The following is a 17,084-nucleotide window of genomic DNA, read 5'->3' on the forward strand; positions in this document are numbered from 1 at the left end:
ATGAATGAGGTGACACACTGTAATAAACCTCCTCCTCGTGTAATCTCTTTACTGCTGGGGTGACACACTGTAACAAACCAGACCCCTCCTCATGTAATCTCCTTACTACTGGGGTGCCACTGTAACAGACCTCCTCCTCATGTAATCACCTTACTATTCGAGTTACATGCTGTAACAAACCTCCTCCTCATGTAATTCTCTCACTACTGGGGTGACACACTGTAACAAACCTCCTCCTCATGTAATCTCCTTAGTACCGGGGTGTCACGCTGTAACAAACCTTCTCCTCATGTAATCTCTTTACTACTGGGATGACACACTGTAACAAACCTCCTCCTCATGTAATCTCCTTACTACTGGGATGACACATCGTAACAAACCTCCTCCTCATATAATCTCCTTACTACTGGGTTGTCACGCTGTAACAAACCTTCTCCTCATGTAATCTCTTTACTACTGGGATGACACACTGTAACAAACCTCCTCCTCATGTAATCTCCTTAGTACTGGGGTGACACACTGTAACAAACCTCCTCCTCATGTAATCACCTTACTCTTCGAGTTACACACTGTAACAAACCTCCTCCTCATGTAATTCTCTCACTACTGGGTTGACACACTGTAACAAACCTCCTCCTCATGTAATCGCCTTAGTACTGGGGTGTCACGCTGTAACAAACCTTCTCCTCATGTAATCTCTTTACTACTGGGATGACACACTGTAACAAACCTCCTCCTCATGTAATCTCCTTACTACTGAGGTGACACACTGTAACAAAGCTCCTCCTCATGTAATTCTCTTACTACTGGGGTGACACACAGTTTCAAACCTCCTCCTCATCTAATCTTCTTACTACTAGGGGGGACATAACACACTGTAACAAACCTGCTCCCCATGTAATCTCCTTACTACTGGGGTAACACACTATAATAAACCTCTTCCTCATGTAATCTCCTTATTACTGGGGTGTCACGCTGTAACAAACTTTCTCCTCATGTAATCTCTTTACTACTGTGATGATATACTGTAACAAACCTCTTCCTCATGTAATCTCCTTACTACTGGGGTGACACACTGTAACAAATCTCCTCCTCGTGTAATCCCCTTACTACTGGTGTGACACACTGAACAAAACGGGCCCCTCCTCAGGTAATCTCCTTACTACTCGGGTAACACACTGTAACAAACCTCCTCCTTATGTAATCTCCTTACTACTGGGGTGACACACTGTAACAAATCTCCTCCTCATGTAATCCCCTTACTACTGGGGTGACACACTGTACAAAACTGGCCCCTCCTCAAGTAATCTCCTTACTACTGGGGTAACACACTGTAACAAACCTCCATCTCATGTAATCTCCTTACTATTGGGGTGACACACTGTAACAAACCTCCTCCTCATGTAAACTTCTTACTACTGGGGTGACAAACTGTGACAAAACCCCTCCTCATGCAATCTCTTATTACTGGGGTAACACACTGTAACAAACCTCCGCCTCATGCAATCTCTTACTACTGGGGTGACACACTGTGACAAACCTCCTCATGTAATCTCCTTACTATTGGGGTGACATGCGATCTCCACTCCAGCGCAGCTCAGTACTGCCTCCTCCACAGCATTACACAGGTCCTTCATCCATCATTTCTTCTATCCTGCTCAGCTCCGCCCCTAACATGTGACTGGTAACATCATGTTGACATCACAGGTCCTATACCACCAGCATTGTGAAAGCTGGCTCCTGACAGATAGAGGAGTGCAGCGCCCCCAGAGATGTTTTAGGGCAACAATTTCAAAGTCCCTGACTTTCCTGCGCCCGCGCTGCTCTGGGGGCGATGGCCGAAGGGCACACATAGTGCTCAGTGCCACAGCCTGGGGATGCGCAAGAAATAGCAGCGGGCCCCCTAGCAACGCCACTGCTGCGGGCCTCCCACAAAGCAGGGGCTTTGGGGGACTCCGCTAAGCCACTGGCTTCAACCGTTTAAATACAGCAGCCTGGCTTAACCCCTTAAGGACTACAGTTTTTTCTGTTTTTGCACTTTTGTTTTTTCCTCCTCACCTTTTAAAAGTCATAACTCTTTCAATTTTGCACATAAAAATCCGTATGATGGCTTATTTTTTGCGCCACCAATTCTACTTTCCAGTAACATCAGTCATTTTACCACAAAATCTACGGCGAAACGGGGAAAAAAATCATTGTGCGACAAAATTGAAGAAACATTTAGCAACTTTTGGGGGCTTCCATTTCTAAGCAGTGCATTTTTCGGTAAAAATGACACCTTATCTTTATTCTGAAAGGTCCACACGATTAAAATGATACCCTACTTATATAGGTTTGATTTTGTCGTACTTCTGGAAAAAATCATAACTACATGCACGAAAATGTATATGTTTAAAATTGTCATCTTCTGACCCCTATAACTTTTTTATTTTACCGCATATGGGGCGGTATGAGAGCTCATTTTTTGTGCCGTGATCTTAAGTTTTTAGTGGTACTATTTTTGTATTGATCAGACTTTTTGATCACTTTTTATTCATTTTTTCAATATATAAAAAGGGACCAAAAATACGTTATTTTGGACATTTACATTCGCGGCTATACCACATATGTTTATATTTATTTTTATTTACATGTTTTTTTTATGGGAAAAGGGTAGTAATTTGGACTTTTATTAGGGAAATGGTTAAATCACATTCATTAACTTTTTTTTTGACACTTTTTTTTTGACACTTTTTTTTTTTTTGCAGTGTTATAGCTCCCATAGGGGGCTCTAACACTGCACACACTGATCTTATACTCTGATCACTGCAATGCCATAGCTTTGCATTGATCAGTGTTATTGGCGGTCAATTGCTCAAGCCTGCATCTCAGACTCGGAGCAATCAATCACCGAAGGGATGCGCCGGAGGAAGGTAAGAGGTCCTCCGCTCACGTCCTAGCTGATCGGGACAACGCATTTTCCCTGCGGTGGTTCCGATCAGCCCCACTGAGCAGCCGGGAAGCTTTTACTTTCGCTTTAGGTTTAATAGCGCATGGCACCGCGATCACTGCCGCGCGCTATTATCGCCGGGTCCAGGCATGAGTTACATGCCGGACCGACCCAATATGACACGGGGTCACCACGTGACCCTGTGTTATATCGCGGGAGCCGGCCAAGGACGTAAATATACTTCCTTGGTCATTAAGGGGTTAAAGGAGATGTCCCCAATCCAAAGGATGTTTTAGATCGCGCGCATGCGTGTGTATCTGACCGCTGGGACACTCCCAATCTCCTGCACGGGACCCCGGCTCTTCTCTGGAACGAGGCGTATCGATCCCCATATGTATCTCAATGGGAGAGCAGAAGAAAGCCAAGTCGCTCTCCTATAGAGATGCATGGAAGGGGTGTGTCTGCTTTGTGCAGGGGTCGAAACACCCTGTTCCCAGTAAGAGTCGGGGCTCCGTGCAGGAGATCATGGATGGTCTCATTAGTGACAGCCTTTTTTTTTAGATGTTAAGCGGTTACTAAAGGGTTAAGATCAACATATCTACAATATAAAAAAAATTATAAAATATTTGCAGGAAAATAAAATTGAAAAGAATAAGAAAGCACTGTGAATCAGCTAGAATTTGTTGTCCATGTGGTACAGTATGTTCACTACTTTAAAAATGTAGCTAAAGTTACATAAATTATGACTTCCTTGCTGAGTGCCCTGAAAGTAAACTATTCAACACTAGGTTTTTATTATATTCGACTTTAGTTTCAAGTTTACATATTGCTTTTACACTGCCAGATATTTCTCAGTTCATACTGCTCCAGCTATGTACAAACTATCTTCTCCATTGCAACCTCATGTTTTCCAATTCATGGGAATTTCATACATGACAATGGAGGTGAATGTCCCACCTTGATGTTTTCAATATAAAGCCATTATCTATCTGTCTTATGTCTATAACCAATGAACTATATAGGGTTGTGCAGCAGGTATGTGGTTGTGGATTTAAAGGGTATATACTGTAGGACACATCATTTAGGCAATGCTTTCCTGGTATTTATATTTTTCACAGCTGGCTGCTTGCCACCTTGTGGTTCTGCTCCAGTAGAGTAAAACGATAATTAGTGACTATAGTTTAGCTTCATTAGCTAATGAGAGCTTACTGAGTTGTGTATAAGCTTAGAAAATGTGTGTCACCTTGGGGAGGGATTAAGTGAAGCCCTAATCTTGCCCACACCCTCTGTCCCTACCTACTTGTGTACCAGTCCTAAACAACAGGTCCACAACCATGAGGATGGTTCCTTCCTATAATATGTGCAGGGACAGACAAAGTCAAAACAATAAAATACAATACGGTTGTTGTCGGTAAACAGCTGGAGGCACACAAAACTAACAGAAATAAAACTAAACAAACACACACACAGAAATCGTAGTCATCAGGCCGGTTTAGCAACATATAGTAAGCAAGGTACAAATACACAGAAGCAGAAGGAAGGTCAAAAAGTAGAGCCAAGATCAATGTCCAAAAATCAGAAACAAACAAAGCTGGTTACTCGAAGCAAGTTCTTTCACAGGCAACTATAAACAGAATGAGCTGGAATCAAATGCTCACACCACAGGTGCAGGCTCACCCCAGTTAGCTGCTACAGGGCGTAGCCAAGCAACCAGGGCAAGCCAAACCTCAGGGAGGGCTAACCCTTCAAGTTCTTACAACATGTCTGCTTTCTTTTTATACAGTGCCGCACCTGTCCACAGGTTCTGCTTGGTATTGCAGCTTAATCCTATTCGCAAAAGTGAAATTAGTTGCGTTACAAACACAAAACACAGCCCATGGACAGGTATGGTACTGTTAGACTCTAAGGAGGACAAATATAGAGAATTGGAATTACTGACCCTTTCCATAAAATGAGAAAAAAAAGAAAAAAAAATTGTAAATGATTAGGTTTGGCAGATAGATTAAAGGGGTACTCCGCTGTCCCAGCTTTCAAAACATTTTGTTACAAAAGCTTGTAGCAGGTGGCGGGGGTCGTGACGGCATGACCATGCCCCCTCATGATGTCCCGCCACGCCCCCTCCCATTGACTTGCATTGAGGGGGGTGACGTAATGTCCCAAGGAGTGTGGCTGTTATGGTTATGTCACGACCCCCGACACCTGTACACAGCATTCTAAATGAACGCCGGGTGCTGCACAGAGATTGCGGAAGTCCCATTGGCGGGACCCCCGCGATCAGACATCTTATCCCCTATCCTTTGTCTAGGAGCGGAGTACCCCTTTAAGTCGAAACTCTCTTGTATAGTATCGAAAAATGCATTTTCTAACCTAGACAGCCTGATAGCTGAATAGCTTTGACTTTCCGAGATCTTCTGAAACCCCATGAAGTGCAAACATTAACCATTTTTTTCAAAGCTTTGGAGGATGTTTTTACTTTTCATTCTTGTCAGCAATGGCTTTAATTCACATGTAGAACAACAGAGTTAGAAATTGAAATGATGGCAGCTTTTCCCTACTAAGCTACAGCCTAAATATTTCTTCCAGTAATGCAATTAGGAAATACTGGCTTTGGTTTATAGAACTTAAACAAAACGCAATGTCCTTGCAGATTTAAACAAGAAGGGTCTTGTGCTGCTCAAGTAAGGGGACACTGTTAAGAAAGCATTCACAGGTGCATTATATGATACAACATGTCATTGAATTGTGCTTGTGTTATGGTCAGATTAAGTGAGGGAATATTTCTTATAAAATGAATGCAGTTTATGAAGTATGAAATCCAAGCTTCCTGAACAAATCTGCATTTGTATGTTTAGAGAATTCTCTCTCTTGTGTTGTTTAGAAAGGAGGAAGCTGAAGGTCTAATAGATTCACAGACTCCTGTGTAAAAACATACTTTATGCAGGTCTGGCCTTGTCCACTAAGGTGTTGAAGACAAGTTCCTCTCCTGAAGGAAATATATGTATCTTAGCTGTCACTTGATCTTCTAGGTCTATTTGGTGAGTATATATATATATATATATATATATATATATATATATATATATATAGTATGTATACACTAAATGACAATTTTATTAATGACAACAATCCAGTAACACATTGGACCTCCTTTGGCAGCAACCACAGCAATATATCATGGCATAGGTTCCAATAGGTGTTAAAGGAGTACTCCAGTGCAAAATAATTTATCCCCTATCCAAAGGATAGATCGCGCTGGGGCCTCGAGCTACCGGATCCCATTTTCCATTTTAATTACCTATTTCATGCCACGGTATAGGAGAGATGCATTTATAAGAAAACCCCTCAAATGTTGCCATTTTTTTAATCCCTGCCCCGTCTAGCACAGATGACCTGAGGTTGAATTTTATATGATCACTTGATCTTCTCATTATGCTTGATGTTTATAATATTCTATAGAGCAATTAAATAACAAATGCTACTGGAATACTGTACAGATTGTCATTTCATTTTACAATGACCTATGCCTGTTATATTATAGTGCAAATACAGGCTGCTACTTTATTTCTCTAAACCTGTCTGAAACATCTTTATAGGTGTAAAGGTTGCATTTTATCAAAACAGAGTTCCAAATCTCCAACTTTTCTGCATATTACCACTAGTGAAGCACACTAAAGACAGATTTATACAGCTACTATAGTAGATAAGGGGTTATTCCCATGTCAGGCATTCATGGCATTTCCACAGGTTACATATTTGATAGATTCAGGTCCCACCTCTGAGATCCAGACCTATCTCTAGTAATCCTGTCCACTTTTGGCTGCGAAATTCAGAAAGGATGGAGTCAGGGGTGTCCCATTCTATAAATAGGTGCAATTCCCAGAGGTGTGACCATCATCTATTGGACATTTATGGTACATCCTGTGGATTTTCTATAAATGTGTAAGTATGGAATACCCATCCAATTTCAGTAAACTGCTAGGCTCTTTGAAGTGGAGGCTGCTGGCGGGCACAATTTTATCATTTATATTTAAATAAGACTATCACCCCAGGATTTCTATTTAAATAAGACCCCGACATGACTAGTTGTGTTATTAAAAATGATACTGGGTTCACAATGCTTTACTCCTGATAGGAAGTTGTGTATTTTTTTTTATGTGGTGTTGTCTCAGCAGCTCTCCAGCTCCCCCCTCTCTCCCATCTCCCTGTCATATATCTGCTTCATTCCGAAATGGGACAACCTTTCAATAAGATAAAAGTTTGGATATTTTTGGATCTCTTTAAGACTAAGTTTCTACTCGTTATTTTTGTGGCCCCCAAAAAAAAAACACAAGAAAAAAACGCCACAGCATTTTCCCATGTTTGGCATTTTTTTTCTTGTGTTTATTTCTGCCGTTTTTTGCATTTAGGTGGAAATTGCATTTTTGGCCCCTTCGGCGTTTTTTTTGGAAACCAAAATTTGTTGGGTACAAAAAAAAAAAAAATGATGCAGTAGGGATTTTTTATAACAACATTTTTATACATTTTTGATAAAGTGTGTGTGTTACACTTTTTTCTCTATTTTTGACATTTTTTAGGTTGTATTACTACTCCCAGCATGGAACAGACTGTTCCATGATGGGAGTAGTGGTACCTTTACTATTAGACATATCGCCCCGGGTGTCAGTCATAACACCCGATGCGATCATCCATAATATAGCAGAGATGCGGAGCGCCTCTATACAGCGCTCCCATCTCTGCTCTGTACTCTCTGCTCTGTACTCTGGCCGGCCAGTGATGTGAATAGAAATTCACATCACTCATTCATATTTTCCACCCAGAGTAGCGATTGGCCAGATGGTTGCAGCCAATCCCCGCTCTCAGAGGGAAATATGAATGAGTGATATTCTATTCACATCATTGGCCGGCCGGAATATAGTACAGAGATGCGGAGCGCATCTCTGCAATAGACAGAATGATCTCATTGGGTGTCAGGAGTGACACCTGCTGTGATCTGTCCTTAACTGCAGGTACGACTACTCCCAACATGGAGCACACTCTGCTCCATGCTGGGAGCTGTAGTACTTGCATTAATAGACAGATCTCAGCAAGTGTAACTTCTGACACCTGTGTTCCTCCTGTATAATGTATAGATGAGGCCGGCTGCTCTTCTATGGTCCTCTGCACTGATGTATATATACACCTATTCATATTTCCCACAAAGAGTTGTGATTGGCAGGAACCATCTGGCCAATCACAGCTCTCTGTGGGAAATATTAATAGGTGTATATATACGGCAGTGCAGGGGACCATAGAAGAGCAGCCGGCCGCATCTATACATTATACAGGAGGATCGCAACAGACCTGGGGTGATCTGTCAATTAGTACAGGATGTACTACTCCCATCATGGAACAGTGTGTTACATGCTGGGAGTAGTAGTACTACCTAACAAAATGTAAACAATAAAGAAAAAAAGTGAAAAGCACACACACTACATTTTTACTATTATCGGCTACATTTTTAGTGTCCTGCCCGCCCACATAAATTGATCCCCGTTAAAAAATTATTAAAAATGTTGTTATAAAAAAGATACATTTCGTTAAATACAATTTTTTCCATCATTACTGTATCTTTTTTATTTATTTATTTTTTTGGTACCCTACAAAATTGTATTAAAAAAGGTATCTCCATCACTATTTTGGATCGCTAAAGTCCAAAAAAGAATTAAAACCGCCTGCAAAAACACCAAAGGAGTAGTAATTTGTAGTACTAAAAATAAAAAGAATAAATACCAGCGCTAAAAAGGAATAAATATCTATTAAATAAAAAATATATATGAATAAAAATACAATAAGTAGCACAAGTGGGGTAAAATCAGAAGCGGGGTGGAACAGAAGATATGGTGTTGGATAGGTGCTGTTATTTCAAGAAGGGGTGTTTTCTGAGAGGAAGGGCAGGGTAAGTGCTATAGTACACTGACGTTATTATGGTGACCTCTCAAATAGAGGAAGGGAGAGTATATGACACGATGAGGATACTGAAAAACCTATGTGTGCTACGACACTAGGAAGTGTGCTGCTCGTGGGGATACGGCATTGTAAAGTAGCAGGTAAAATTGCAGCTGCGGTGTTCAATGTCAGAAGTGAACTGAATCGTGGCTCATCCAGACAAAGCTTAGAGTTGGGGGAGGGGGAAATATTTTCCAGTGCAGTAGTAATTTATTTTTAGACCTGGTCGGGAGGTGGTCTAGATTTGCAGGTTTTTGTTTTTTTTTTTGCACCATTTGCGGAAAAATTTGCGGAAAAATAAAAAATGAGCAGATTTAGACCAAAAAAGAAATAGAACACAATGATAAATCCCCCATGGTGTCTAGAATGACTTTGTGTTGGGTCTGGAATTCCACAATAAGATATTGGGGCTTTTTTACATGTCCTCTGATTTATCGTGTGTCCTACCTGTCCTTCAGTGTGTCCATGCTTAGAGCTAATTATAAGTGGGTATGTGACCCTGTTATGGGACACTGAGTGCATGTGTCATGTCTACGTATTACATGTGTATGAATTCTCAATGCTTCCTCATTGCAAACATAGTGTCATTTGCACTTGAATTGACTTATGACCACAGTGCCCTATACATTGATTTATATTTAGACTGCCAAAACTGTCATTTAAAAGTCACATCAGTCTTCATTTACTCTTGGAGTTTCCTACATACTGTGGTGAGAAAAGTATTGGAAAAGTATTGGAAAATGCATTTTACTCTATTTATTAACATTCACCAAAATCCCCCTTTTTTAAAGAAGGTCATCACTTTCAGTATCTGAAATTTCGGTGTGGTTTTCTACTTTTTCCCAATCCGAGTCATTTATTACATTTTCCCCCTGTTTTCGACCTGTGAATTCCAAACACTCAATTAAGATTTTGATGGAAAATGCTAAATAAATTTGATGCATAACTGAAAGAAACAACACAAAACACAAATTAGTGATGAATGAGGGCCGTAATGTCTAGAGGCAGCTGGAACAGAACCTAAATGTATGTTCACACTAGGTTTTCTTTTCACACTTATTCCAAAATGGGTTTTGTGTTGTGATCCTCATGTAGCCCATTGATTTCAAATGGTTAATATAGAAGACAAAAAATGATGTAATTCATTTTTGTTGAAGTTGTCACACACATATTAGATCCATTAGATGGAGCTATATTTCATTTCTGACTCCATGGCATAAAGGTCCCAAGCACACTATGGAATTTCAGCCCATTGTCTTCAATTGGATTCTGCTGCACTGTGCACACTGCTGAATTTCCACTTCAAAAATTCTAATTCTGTTTTCTCCTGAAAGAATGAACATGTTCATACTTTGTCGGAATATCATGTAGAACTTTTGTTGTCATCAATGGGGATGGTGCATGTTGTGCGGTCAAATAACGCTGGTTCATTATTGCGGCGCCTGCTGGGCACATGTTCCAGAGTTTGCATAAGACTGCACATCTCCAACAGAAATCCAGTAGTCTCCCTCAGACATCTGGGTCTGAAATCTGTAATGGAATTTTTCAGGTGCAAAAATTTGTTTTGTGAACATATCCTATTGGTAGTATTACATAAGTAGGCATGTGCCTTATACAAGGCTGATCAATTAGAATGGCCCTTATCTAAGGAGCGTATTACTTGGTTCTACCATTGTGTGCAAAATGATCACTGGATTGTTTGAGCCACCCTTTCCTTCCATTAGTATCATTTGCACATCCTTTGTAACAGAAGGAGACGAGTGGCCAATGAACAATGACTATTAAAGGGGTACTCTGTTGGAGAAATTTTTTTTTTATCAACCGGTGCCAGAAATGTAAGCAGATTTGTAAATTACTTCTATTAAAAAATCTTAATTCTTTCAGGATTTATTACCTGCTGTATGCTTCAGAGGAAGTTGAGTTCTTCTTTTCAGTCTTACCACAATGTTCTCTGCTGACACCTCTGTCCATGTCAGGAACTGTCTGGAAAGGTTTGCTATGGGGATTTGCTCCTATTCTGGACAGTTCCGGACACGGATAGATGTGTCAGCAGCAAGCACTGTGGTCAGACAGAAGACAACATCTCAACCTCCTCTGGAGCATACATCAGCTGATGTAATAATTTACAAACCGGTTTAACTTTCTGGCACCAGTTAATTTGAAAATAAATATATATATATATATATATATATATATATATATATAGTTTTCCACCAGAGTACCCCTTTAACCCCTTAACGTATATTTACGTCCTTGGCCGGCTCCCACGATATAACGCGGGGTCACGCGGTGACCCTGCATCAAATGGGGTCGGTCCCGGCATGTATCTGAAGCCAGGACCGGGGCTAATAGCGCGCGGCGGCCAAGGACGGCCAGTGAAATTGCTGTGTCCCGATTAGCTGGGACACGAGCGGAGGTCCTCTTACCTTCCTCCGGCGTGTCCCTTTGGCGATTGATTGCTCCAAGCCTGAGATGCAGGCTTGAGCAATCGACCGCCGATAACACTGATCATTTCAAAGCTATGGCTTTGCAGTGAACAGGGTATAAGATCAATGTGTGCAGTGTTATAGGTCCCAATGGGAGCTATAACACTGCAAAAAAAAGTGTAAAAAAAAGTTAATAAATGTCATTTAACCCTTTCCCTAATAAACATTTGAATCACCCCACTTTTCCCATAAAAAAAAGCCATGTAAATAAAAATAAATATAAACATATGTGGTATCGCCGCGTGCATAAATGTCCGAACTATAAAAATATTTCATTAATTAAACAGCACGGTCAATGGCGTACACGAAAAAAAAATCCAAAGTCCAAAATAATGTATTTTTGGTCACTTTTGATATCATGAAAAAATGAATAAAAAGCGATCAAAAAGTCTGATCAACAAAAAAAATGGTACCGCTAAAAACTTCAGATCATGGTGCAAAAAATGAGCCTACGAAGTGGTAAAATAAAAAAGTTATAGGGGTCAGAAGATGACAATTTTAAACGTATACATTTTTCTGCATGTAGTTATGATTTTTTACAGAAGTACGACAAAATCAAACCTATATAAGTAGGGTACCATTTAAATTGTATGGACCTACAGAATAAATAAGAGGTGTAATTTTACCAAAAAATGTACTGCGTAGAAACGGAAGCCCCAAAAAGTTACAAAATGGTGTTTTGTCTTAAATTTCGTCGCACAATTATTTTTTTTTCCGTTTTGCCATAGATTTTTGGGTAAAATGACTGATGTCACTGCAAAGTAGAATTGGTGGCGCAAAAAATAAGCCATCATATGAATTGAAAGGGTTATGATTTTTAAAAGGTGAGGAGGAAAAAACTAAAGTGCTTAAGGGTTTAAGCATGATTTTGCTTTGTTGCTTTTGTTGGCTAACTAATTCTGTCCAGGCTATTGTAAAAAAATATTAAAAAGCTATACTCACTTATCTTCCTTGTTTTCCTGCAACCACCAGTCTCTTGAAGCCCAGTCCTGCTACATAGCTATTTTAGTTGTTGAGGTTGAAACAAGGAATTGCCCGCTTAACCAATTAGTGGCTAAGACAGGACACTGCTGTGGCCACCGATTGTGCTGACCCAAATAGCAGGAAGTGCTGCACAACAGGACCATGCTTTATGAGTATGGTAGATGCTGAGGAAAGGGGAAGGTGAGTATAGGTTTCTCTCTCTCTATTTTACAGCAACCTGAAAAGAATTAGTGAAAACAGAATAAACCTTTGGGGTACATTCACACATACAAAATCTACTGCAGATTTGATGCTGTGTTCACCTATTTACAGTATATGTAAATGTACCCATAACAATAAATTATTTATGCCATTGAAATTGTTATAAAGGAATATATAACAAAATAGATTGAGAAAAAAGAAAACATAATAGATAAACAACATTAAATTCAAACTCTATATTTCTACTACCTCTTTCATTTATATTTAATGTATATGGATCAGTGTCAGCCACTAATGGAACATATCTATATATTTATGCAGAAAAGTAACAAGAACATAGGACTAAATATTTGTGTTCTCTGGTCCTAGCCAGAAAAGTCTACTTTTACCTTCCTTCTTATTAGCCTGGTTGCTTTTCCTTTGTAACTTAATTTACAAAAAAGACTCAATAAAATGTAATGAAAATAAGATGAAAGGGTCCTGACTTCACTGAAATAAAATTGGCTTTAAACTGGAAAGAGTAGAGCTCCCAGTTATATAAGGGTTTAATTAATATTGTCTTGTTTGAACAAGGGTTAGGCAGATGCAACACAGCATAATATTTAGAAATGGGGTGAACGGTTCCAGTTGGTAGAGCTTAAGTTTTACTCCAGGCAAACTCTGAGTCCTAGTCTTTAAGCATGGAGATTAAATATTTGCTTGTTTTCTTAAGACCTGCGAAAGTTTTGTATAATGTGAGCAGCCTTTTAAACTGAAACGCAAGTGTAATGAATAGGCTTATATTTTGTGGCTTCTGGGTCATATCCATCTAGTATACTGTACTCAAAATTAAAATAAACTTCATAAAAAAGGGGAAAAAAACATTACTTCTTTGCAACTTTTAGTACCTGATTTTTTTTTCTCACCAAAGAATAAAAGGCAAAGTTTAAATTAAAACTACTGCCAAAATTTCTTAAAAGTAGACATTTTGAGGGAAAGGTGGCCTAGCCACCAGTGAGAGAAGACCCACTACTGAGGAGCTCATGTACTGCACCCTTTTTTTCCCCACCTACCTCCCCTTGAGTCATTTTATTTGTCTCCCCTAACACTTCCCGCTATAAAAGGTGCTGTTCAAGGGGTCTCGGTGGATTGACCACGGGGGAGACTGGTGGCCTGCCCTACCTGCTTTATCACCAACCTGAAGTTAACACACAGTGAGGTGAGGTACTTAGCTCTGGTGATTGTGTTATTTAACACCTCCCATCCTTTCTGGGAGACTTAAAGTTACTTATTGGAGTACTGGCCCTGCCCTGTCGCAGCATCAGAAGCACACATCACAGCAGTTACTACTGGGCCCAGGCGTGCATCAACAGTTTACACAGAGCCTCATGTACCTATTGGCCCTGTTGTTAATTGGCAGGCTAGATCGGCCGAATGGTTTTTATTTGCCGACACAGTCTATGATTCTTTTCTTCAGCAGATAGCAAGTAGAATGGTGCACTATATATGGGCTACTGCGGACTTCATTGTGCCCATATCTTCATCCACTGCTCTTCATAGTCACTTAGGGGGATACAGAGGGACTGCTTGGCACCATTTTGTCTGTTTCTGGCTGCCGGTGTCCTTAGTGCCTGTAGTACCCATCCCCAGAAAACTCATGTGGGATAAGAAACCACAGGCCTCTTCACATTAAGCCTGAATTTTAGACTGCTATTATCCTATATCTCTGCTGTTTTGCTTATAATTTATATGGCCTCATAACACCATAAATATTGACCCCCTTATCAGTCCCTGAGCATCATAGCTGCAAACAATCTGCTGTGGGTAGTGCCTAAATTTAGCGGGCACAGACCTCTTTACTCAACCACCTTTGTTACCAAGTGGCCGTGTGTGACTCCAGCCCATCCATGAGTGGAAACAAATCACCAAGCTGTGGCAACACTTCTCGCCATTCTGAAACTTTGATCTGATCCAGACAGAAGTTTCTCTGTGAAGGACATTTGTGGCAGCCCTGCCAGCATGACTTGACAGGGAGCCTCATCATCGCTCAATACACAAATAGCCTCCAATGTAGTGGAATAAATTACAATTCTTCAGTTACTGTGGCAGCCTATCTGTTACGCCTAGCGCTCCGGGTCCCCGCTCCTCCCCGGAGCGCTCACGGCGTCTCTTTCCCTGCAGCTCCCCGGTCAGTCCCGCTGACCGAGAGCGCTGCTCTGTCGTGGCCGTTGGGGATGCGATTCGCACAGCGGGACGCGCCCGCTCGCGAATCGCATCCCAGGTCACTTACCCGTTCCCGTCCCCTGCTGTCATGTGCTGGCGCGCGCGGCTCCGCTCTCTAGGGCGCGCGCGCGCCAGCTCCCTGAGACTTAAAGGGCCAGTGCACCAATGATTGGTGCCTGGCCCAATTAGCTTAATTGGTTCCCACCTGTTCCCTGGCTATATCTAGTCTCCTCCCTTGCACTCCCTTGCCGGATCTTGTTGCCCTTGTGCCTTGTGAAAGCGTATTGTGTGTTTTATAGCCTGTGTACCAGTACCTTTGCTATCTCCCCTGACTACGAACCTTGCCGCCTGCCCCCGACCTTCTGCTACGTCCGACCTTGCTACTGCCTACTCCCTTGTACCTCGCCTTTCTTCAGTATCTTCAGCAGCCAGAGAGGTGAGCCGTTGCTAGTGGATACGACCTGGTCACTACCGCCGCAGCAAGACCATCCCGCTTTGCGGCGGGCTCTGGTGAAAACCTGTAGTGGCTTAGAACCGGTCCACTAGCGCGGTCCTCGCCAATCCCTCTCTGGCACAGAGGATCCACCTCCTGCCAGCCGGCATCGTGACAGTAGATCCGGCCATGGATCCCGCTGAGGTTCCCCTGCCAGTTGCCTCTGATATCACCACGGTGGTCGCCCAGCAAGCCCGACAGATCGCCCATCTAACCCACCAGATGACAGAAATGTCCACCATTGTGCACCAACTTCAGTCGCAACTTCATCAGCAATCATCTCCTCCGCCAGCTCCTGCACCCCTTCCGCAGCGAGTGGCCACTCCTAGCCTCCGTCTGTCTTTGCCGGACAAATTTAATGGGGACTCTAAGTTTTGCCGTGGCTTCCTTTCGCAATGTTCTCTGCACTTGGAGATGATGTCGGACCTGTTTCCTACTGAAAGGTCTAAGGTGGCTTTCGTAGTCAGCCTTCTGTCTGGAAAAGCCCTGTCATGGGCCACACCGCTCTGGGACCGCAATGACCCCGTCACTGCCTCTGTTCACTCCTTCTTCTCGGAAATTCGAAGTGTCTTTGAGGAACCTGCCCGAGCCTCTTCTGCTGAGACTGCCCTGCTGAACCTGGTCCAGGGTAATTCCTCCGTTGGCGAGTACGCCATACAATTCCGTACTCTTGCTTCTGAACTATCCTGGAATAATGAGGCTCTCTGCGCGACCTTTAAAAAAGGCCTATCCAGCAACATTAAAGATGTTCTGGCCGCACGAGAGACTCCTGCTAGCCTGCATGAACTCATTCATCTAGCCACTCGCATTGACATGCGTTTTTCTGAGAGGCATCAAGAGCTCCGCCAGGAAAAAGACTTAGATCTCTGGCCACCTCTCCCACAGTCTCCACTGCAATCTGCGCCTAGGCCTCCCGCCGAGGAGGCCATGCAAGTGGATCGGTCTCGCCTGACCCTGGAAGAGAGGAATCGCCGTAAGGAAGAGAATCTTTGTCTGTACTGTGCCAGTACTGAACATTTTCTGGTGGATTGCCCAATCCGTCCTCCACGTCTGGGAAACGCACGCTCGCACTCAGCTCTCGTGGGTGTGGCGTCTCTTGATGCCAAGTCGGCTTCTCCACGTCTCACGGTACCTGTTCGGATTTCCACTTCAGCCAGCTCTCCCCTCTCAGCCGTGGCCTGCCTGGACTCTGGAGCTTCTGGGAATTTTATTCGGGACTCCTTTGTGAATAAATTCCGTATTCCGGTGACCCGTCTTGTCAAGCCACTCCACATTTCCGCGGTCAACGGAGCCAGGTTGGACTGTACCATACGTTTCCGCACGGAGCCCCTTCTTATGAGCATCGGATCTCACCACGAGAGGATTGAACTTTTGGTCCTCCCCAATTGCACCTCGGAAATTCTCCTTGGACTTCCCTGGCTTCAACTTCATTCCCCAACCCTGGATTGGTCCACTGGGGAGATCAAGAGTTGGGGGTCCTCTTGTTCCAAGAACTGTCTAAAACCGGTTCCCAGTAACCCTTGCCGTAACTCTGTGGTTCCTCCTGTATCTGGTCCCCCTAAGGTCATTAAGGACTCTGCCTGCCACAGGAAATGCCCCTCCCCCCCTCCCAGTTCCATCAGGCAAGCTTCTGTGTCCCCTCATGGCCCTCGTCCTGGTGTCACACTGCCCCGTGCCAGGTCCCGCCCTCTGCCCTCTCTCCCCATTCCTACTCCTGCGGTTCTGCCTGCCGTTGAGGAATCCCTCCATCCTTTCCCGGTGTCCTCATCCCAGGGGAGGCAGTTACCCAATAAAGAGAAGGGGA

The 17,084-nt window shown here is 42.6% G+C and overlaps 2 protein-coding genes across 3 annotated transcripts in view; one reads left to right on the top strand and one right to left on the bottom strand.

Annotated features, from left to right (window-relative positions):
* The window catches only part of CACNA2D3 (calcium voltage-gated channel auxiliary subunit alpha2delta 3), a 1,201,789-nt gene that overhangs the window by 974,318 nt on the left and 210,387 nt on the right, over window positions 1–17,084 (top strand). The gene's annotated exons all lie outside the window — the stretch shown is intronic.
* The window catches only part of LRTM1 (leucine rich repeats and transmembrane domains 1), a 72,638-nt gene that overhangs the window by 54,225 nt on the left and 1,329 nt on the right, over window positions 1–17,084 (bottom strand). Inside the window, exon 1 of one of the 2 annotated variants that reach the window (XM_056524383.1) lies at window positions 1,541–1,601. The exons of the other annotated variant lie outside the window; for it this stretch is intronic. The gene's annotated coding sequence lies outside the window, so the exon portion shown is untranslated. Of the gene's footprint in view, window positions 1–1,540; window positions 1,602–17,084 lie in introns of those variants that run through there. 2 annotated transcript variants of the gene reach the window in all.

This window comes from Hyla sarda, chromosome 6 (assembly GCF_029499605.1).
Source record: "Hyla sarda isolate aHylSar1 chromosome 6, aHylSar1.hap1, whole genome shotgun sequence".
Classification (NCBI taxonomy): Eukaryota; Metazoa; Chordata; class Amphibia; order Anura; family Hylidae; genus Hyla; species Hyla sarda.